Source organism: Arachis stenosperma, chromosome 9 (assembly GCF_014773155.1).
Source record: "Arachis stenosperma cultivar V10309 chromosome 9, arast.V10309.gnm1.PFL2, whole genome shotgun sequence".
In the NCBI taxonomy this organism is placed as follows: domain Eukaryota; kingdom Viridiplantae; phylum Streptophyta; class Magnoliopsida; order Fabales; family Fabaceae; genus Arachis; species Arachis stenosperma.
Window position 1 is genome coordinate 28,834,446 of NC_080385.1, and position 7,620 is coordinate 28,842,065.

Sequence of the window (7,620 nt, forward strand, 5' to 3'; positions counted from 1 at the left end):
GCACACACGGGAGCTAATGGGTGGGTGCTTGTATGGTTTTCAGACATGGTACCAATACCCAATATGGGAGTGCGTAGAGGAGCTCTTCAGTGCTAGGCCTCTTCATGCTCAGCAGCAAGGTACGCAGAAGAAGGAGTCATTCTCCATCAAATTGACATGGCTTCGGGACCAAGTTTGGCATATGCCCACCACTATCATCGGCTCTAAGTGCAGCTTTAATTTTCTGGGATCTATCAGATATAATCAGTAGGCCGTTTTGTGGTGTCACATGTTGTCTCAAGTTGGTAAGGAAGAATGACCAGGAATTCGTAGTCTCAGACTCAATAATTGCAAATGCCATAAGAAGATCTTGTGTCATTCCAATTAGCAATACACCACCATATTTGCCATACAGATGCGTGCCATCGATGGATACGAAGGACTTGCAATTCTTGAGAGCCTCTACACAGGCAGGAAAGACGCAGAATACCTTATCAAATTGGTTGAAGTTGCATACCACCAAGTGTCGATCATAGTACGGTACAGTCCTGAAATCACATATTATTCCGGGACAACAACTCTGCAATGCTTGGAGCAACCTCGACACATTATTATATGACTCCTCTCAATCACCGTATATCTGCGCAATTGTCGTTTACTTCGCCATCGAGACCTTTCTGTATAACGGTTTGAAGTGATAGCTTTGCCTAACTACACCTTATAGAACAGGGATACTGATTGATGGCTGGGCTGTATGAGAGGCAGGATGATACTATAAATAAGGTTACTGTCCAACTATCGATGGTTTTAAAACATAATGGGGGCTAAACAGGTATGCGCACCTCCAAATCTACGCACCTCTCTAACGAAATAAAATATACATGTTAGGCATTTATAACTAAAATAATTATGATAAATAAGAATATACACCACAATTAAATTTGACCTTACCAATATCCAAGATTCTATCGGAGGACAACACGGAGACTCCAAGGACATCCTACTGTAAATTGCTGGCAATGCACATGCTACTTTAATCGATCTGACTCCAGAACTCAGTGTTCAACACTTCTATGAATACTGTAATTCTTCACATCTTGCAATATTACCTAGCTCTCTGTTTTTTAATCTGTGACCAACCTTAAATTTCACACCACCATCTCTGTTGTAATTGTCTCCACCCATATTGAAAAATAGAATTTTCTTGTGCAACACGTCCAGATCCAATATATGATAGTGATTGGGTATAGCTGATAAGGCCGAAAACGGTTGCAGGACAAGCAGAAGATATCGAACTGATGCATCAATTGGAGTCTCTAGTACAAACTCCTCCTCATTATCATCCTCAGAAAAACCACTATCGTTGCTATCGGTAACATATTTTTCATTGAACTCCTCACTGTCCACATCTATGTCTTCTGCTAGATTAGCACAGTGTAGTGGTGGTAGTGCAAGCGGTAGGTCATCCTGCACAAAATTCGAGAGGCCAAATCTACCGCCACCAATATCACCAACCTCTGCAAAAAACTTCATCACTTATTCCACCATGATTTCTTGACAACCGATGATTTCTTTTCACTAAGGTCTTCAGGCATTTGTGCTTTTTTCTAGGGATGAACACGGATCGGATCGAATTAGATATGGCCAAAATTTCTATCCGATCTGCACTAAAATCATCGGATTGGATCGGATGCAATATCCGCAATTTTTAAGTTTGAATCCGATCCGATCCGTGTGGATCGGATCGGATATAAAATATATCCGCAAAACACAAAAATATTTTAAAAATTTATTTTTATTAAAAAAAGATTAATAAAATTTATTTTCCTATTCTTTTAAATATGTTTATTCTTAAAATAATATTAAACATATTTTTTTAAATCATAAATTAAAATAATACAACATATATGATAATTATTAGTTAAAATAAAATATAAAAAGAATATTTATTTATTTATTTTTTTATTTTTGTAGATACGCGGATATGCGGATACCTACACAAAATCTGCAATCCGATCCGATAGCCTTGCAGATTGGATCTATATTCGTAATTTTTGGATCGGATTTAGATAAACACCGCAGATATACGGATTGGATCCGATCCATGAACACTCCTACTTTTTTCTTATCCTTTCTTTTGCTCTTCTTTGATTTTTGTGGCGAGAGAGTCCATATTGGTTTCCTCAGCCAACGGTATTTCTCAATTTGATGATAATGAGTATGCTCTAATTGCACTGATTTTGGTTCTCATTGAGCCTCCATTTTGTATTGGTAGTTAACTTATCCATTTTTTTTCCAAACGAAGCATATTCTAATGCCTCTCAAAAGTGAATTTTGACCATAATTTATAGAATAAAGTTTATAGGCTAACTCCTTTATGTCATTAGCGTTCAAACCATTCCTTATATTTCAACTAACTTGATCGTAGCAATCAGCAAATTGTGCAATTGCCTTGCTGATCTTATACCATCATTTCTTACATGCCACTATCCCCCTTTTTATATCAGCGCTAAATTCAACACAATAGTTGTAGACTCGATTTCAAAATGTTTCGCCCTTTTAGTCGGTACCAACTATAGGGCCAGTTGAAATATTCAACCATACACTGATTGATATCTCATCCTTTTTCCATTGTCGGTGTTGAATATTATCTTGCCAACGATTTTTAATTTCATCATCATTGAGGTTGATAGCATCTAATTCACGAGAATTGGCGAAATTTGAATATTACAAATTTGGACTAGAATGTATCAGAGTCTGAGGAGATGGGTTAGAAAAGCCACTAACACCAAATGAGTCATGTCTTGATGCACTAAATTGAGTTGAAAACGGCAAGGATAGATGTTGAAGTAACATTTTCAATAAAAGGGTTAAATATGAAAATGAATAATGTGGTGTTTGTAAATTTTGATTATGTGGTTGAAAAATAGAAAATTGATTATTATAAAAAAAATCTAAAAATTGAAATTAGAAAAATTTGTGGATTTATACTTTAAAATGTATTTAATAGTGTGAAGTTTTAATTTAAAATTTGAGAGTTTGAATATTGAGATTGTTGTATATTTGGATTTTGAAATTTTTTTATAAATAATTTAAAAAGAATTCAATTGGTTTGGATTTATTATTTTGAATAAAAAAATATCAATAAAACTCTGGTTTCATAATTTACCAAAAAATAAAGAAAATTAAAAAAATCATGAAAATAAAAGTGTATATAAATAATATATAGAATAATAAAATATTAATTAATAATAACCGTAATACAATAACGATTTATATATATATATGTAACATATAAAATAGAGTAATTTATATATATAAAATAATTGGAAGAAGGTGTTACGTAAATACAGCATTTTAAAAATGTAGATACAATTGTAACATTTCTAACTGTATGTAATGCGCGATACCCTAACGGGGATTCAAGTTATACGTAAATTGCTAGATTCTGTCGTGGTTTACATTTAAAGCCTGAAAGCACATAAACCGCTACAGTACATTATGAGAGTAATCTGCGAGGCCTATAGCGGATTATGAAGGACGTGGTAGGTTGGAAAATGCTTATATATACCCAACAAATTGTGTAAAGTGTCATTTTTATTCTAAACTTTAGAATGGAGAGTTAGGAGAGCTTTTTAGTGTTAGTGCATTCCTCTTGAAAAATAAAAAAGAGTAAGACTTATGGTGTGAAGTTTACCGATAGAGAACCACTGAGTGTTTTTATCAGGTCATCTAATACACTGTTAGATCTGAAAACCAGTATATTACAGAAGTTGGGCGTGTGTGGCACAAAGTGAGTGAAGAAGTTGTTCTACAAGATTCCTATTGCGATTGTGTAAACCGGCGTGAAATATGAAACATTTGTGATACGATCTGATGAAGATATGCAGGTGTTGTTTCATTGTCGCCGGAGTTTTCTGGAAGTGAGGATACACAAGCTGTTTGCAAAGTTGGAGCATGGCATGGATAGTTCTGGGGAATCGGCGCCGAATCCTCAGACGACGACGATGGGGGGGTGCTTCTACCTCGATGCCCTGTCATTACACTTGGTTGTTTGCTGCCTAATCGTCCAGCTGGTGCAGTTGGGGTAGTTACGTCAGCCTATCCAATTCCAGATGTTGGTCATGAGGGGAAACCGGATCGGGTTGAAAATGCGATGCGAGAGGATGATTCGGATGAAGAGCCTGCTGACATTGGTGGAGACAGCGATGATGATATTCCGACAAACCCAGCGACATGTCAGATACCGTCAATTTCTGGCACACATCAGCATCCTGAACACTTTTCTACCCTGAACTTGGAAGCCATCGACCAAGTGGCGGAGTCAAATCCAACCTTTGGGGGTCAAGGATTGCACGAGGGAAATGTTGTAGTTGAATTTCAAGTTGGCCAATCTTTCCAAAGTAAGGAGGAACCTGTTCTTAGTGTAAAGGATTACAGCATTCGTCGTGGTGTAATTGAGTACAGAGTGATGAAGTCGGACTATCTTAAGTATCATGAGAGGTGCAAGGAGATCGGTAAGGGTTGCACGTGGATGATTCACATCAGTCTTCGGTCGTGAAAGAGTACCTAGGAGGTTCGACGGTACAACGGACCACATACCTGTTTGGCTACATCGATATCAAGTGACCACCGACATCTTGATTATCATGTCATATGTGCGAAGATCTTTCCTCTGGCTCGAGCCGATGCAGTGGTATCGATAAAAGTGTTGCAAGAAGCTACCGAAGCAACGTACGAGTTCAGGCCAAGTTATAGGAAAGCCTGGTTGGCAAAACAGAAAGCAGTAGCACAGATCTACGGGGATCGGAAAGAGTCATATGCCGAGCTACCCTATTGGCTCCTTGGTGTGCAGTCTACCATGGAATGTGGACCCACCGAATAGCAAGTCTCACCACAAATGGCAACCACCGAATGTGGACCCGATTCCTACTCTTCTTCATGAACAGCTGTGTCGACAGAAGCATCATAATATATGCACGTGCATATATGCGCACGGTCTCCTCAGAGGCATCGGCCGATAACACCCTAAACCTCTCATGGAACCATGTGAAGTAGACCGTGTACTGTTTCGCCTTCTCCGGTGGCAGAAGCCCACCGAATAACTCCTCGAACCACTCCCACGCCGGTCTGGCCCCATCGATATGCAGGTGAAAGTCAGTTAAGCAACCAGAAACAGGTTGTCCATCCACGGGCAGCCCCATCTGATATGCCACATCCTGGAGCATGATAGTGCACTCTCTGAACGACATATGGAAAGTGTGGGTCTCATGCCGCCACCTATGCGCTGACCAGAGGCTCATCCAACTAGAACCAATGTGCGTTTAGCCTAGCCAAGTAGTATAACCCAGCTCTCTCCAAATAAGGTATGATCCTATCATGTAACGGCATATTCTGTTACCTGCGAACGCTATGAATACACTGGCTTGGCTTCATGTTGTGACAGAAATAAAGAACACCTGATTAATTTCTAAAACTTACATCACCAAACCATAATTTATGTTTCAATACATAAACTACACAGGTTCTAAAATTACAAATTTACGCTCCACAACTTAAATTTCAACTTCGGGACAACAAACTTCACAAGTTTTAGTCAAAATGTAAACCTTAAATTTCTATTAGTAAATCCTACATCTCAAAAAATTTAACTTTAAAACAAAAAATTTAGATAATTATTGCAAAAACTAAAAACCACCCATAGATCTTACATTTCAAATTCCAATCTTAATTTCTAAATATCTAACCTCAAATTTTCTACATTTAAATTTAAATTTTAAATTTTAAATTTCAAAACCTAAGTTAAACTAAGGTTTTATCTTCCTAATTAATAAATAACTTCTTTAATATTAAATAAAAGAGTACCGCTAGGGAGACAATGAAATATGTATACAATGTATACAATGGGCCATTTATTAGGTCCAATTAATATTAATAGAAAGAATTAACCCATTAATAACCCTAATCCTATTTTTGCTGTTTACTTTAACATACCACCCAATTTCTTGTAATTACACTTTTTTTCCATATCACTTAAGCCTTTTGTCTCGTCCCTTTTTCCCACCCTCCACACCCCAATCCTTCCTATCTTTGAACACTGCAGTAACAACGCATAACCCAAACCCTCTCAATCCTAGCTCACACCCAATTCCGTTTTGCAATCGAGGAAGGTCACCCATCAACCCATTAATCCTCATCGTTGGTATCAATAATGGCGCCCTCTTGGTCCTGATCATCCCGCCTTCCCTTCAACGGAGCAATTGGGCGCAACGCCGACCATCGGGAACGCCCTCAAGCAGCCGTTAGCCGCGAACCGTGCAGCAGCTGAGTTCTCCTCGCGTGGGCGCTTTCATCTCCTACCATCAGAGCAGCCAACCAGGGAAGAAACCCCCACCTGCTCGCCAACGTACAGTTCACCGGAAACTCAAAGAACACAACCTCTATTAGAATCATAATCATCCAATGTAAATGGGTTTTATTGTTCATTTTTGGATTGATAATCGCTTTTGCATGTTTGAATGTATATATATGCTGTTGATTAAATCACTGATGACCCATGGTGAGAAAGCAATGCTCTTAAATTTTTCTGGATTGATTACTGTTTAAATTGAGTGTAAAATCCCTGTTTACATATTGTGCACACCATATGCTCGATGAAATGTCTAAGTGAAACTTTTTATTTAATTCCTATGTTTGGCCAGCATTTGTCTTAAATTTTGTTATCTTTAGGCATTCCGTCGCAGCCGGCTTACATCTTCCTTGCAACGTCAGCATTCACAAGTTAGAGGGATTACAAGTGGAGTCAGGCTTGAGACGTCCATCATGCCTCGGAAGAATATAAATGGAGTTGAATTTCATTCAACCGCTATGTGGTGTTCCATTGGCCGTCAGTAACGAAAATTCATCAAATTCACATAACAATTATCCCAGCCATTGGGTAGAAGAGGGTGAGGAATCCAACAAGGTAAGCAATTTACGTGGTGGCATGCATAGCGGATGATTATTTGTTTATGATTTTTATTCATTCTACTTAGTGAAAGTACGGGCTCTTTTTTATGTTAAATGCTTCAGTAGATGCAACAGAAGCACTCCACATGCAACCACTTCTATGATTTTATTAAATTCTTTTTATGATTATATGGACAAAGAATTAGCATATGATAATTCAATGTCATGTATATTTAATATGTGCAGAATTTGCGTGTGATAATGATTTCGAAGCTCCACTGGAACTGTATTAGTGAAGTATATAATATAAAATTTAGCTAATGGAGATGTGGTTATTTAGACTCTTTATAAAAATAATTGTTAAATATTCAGGAGATATGAATTCATGGTTGACTAAATATTTATCCTGCATATTTAGATTAACTATATTTATATGATGAATAAACTAGATGGAGAATAAATTAAATGTCGCTCCGGTATATGGTTAAATTGATCCGACCTTGCATGATTATTTAGTACATTACTATGCAAGTAGTTAATTGTTGTTATCTTTTTGTATTGTTTAGCAGGTGGTTCCTCTAGAGGCCTCTCAAAATATGGAATTTGGTGCTCCGGTTTGCCGGCATGAACGCCAACAAGCTGGTAGCTGATGTCTTTGTTAAGCTCATTCGGCAGCAGTTAGAATCTGTTGAA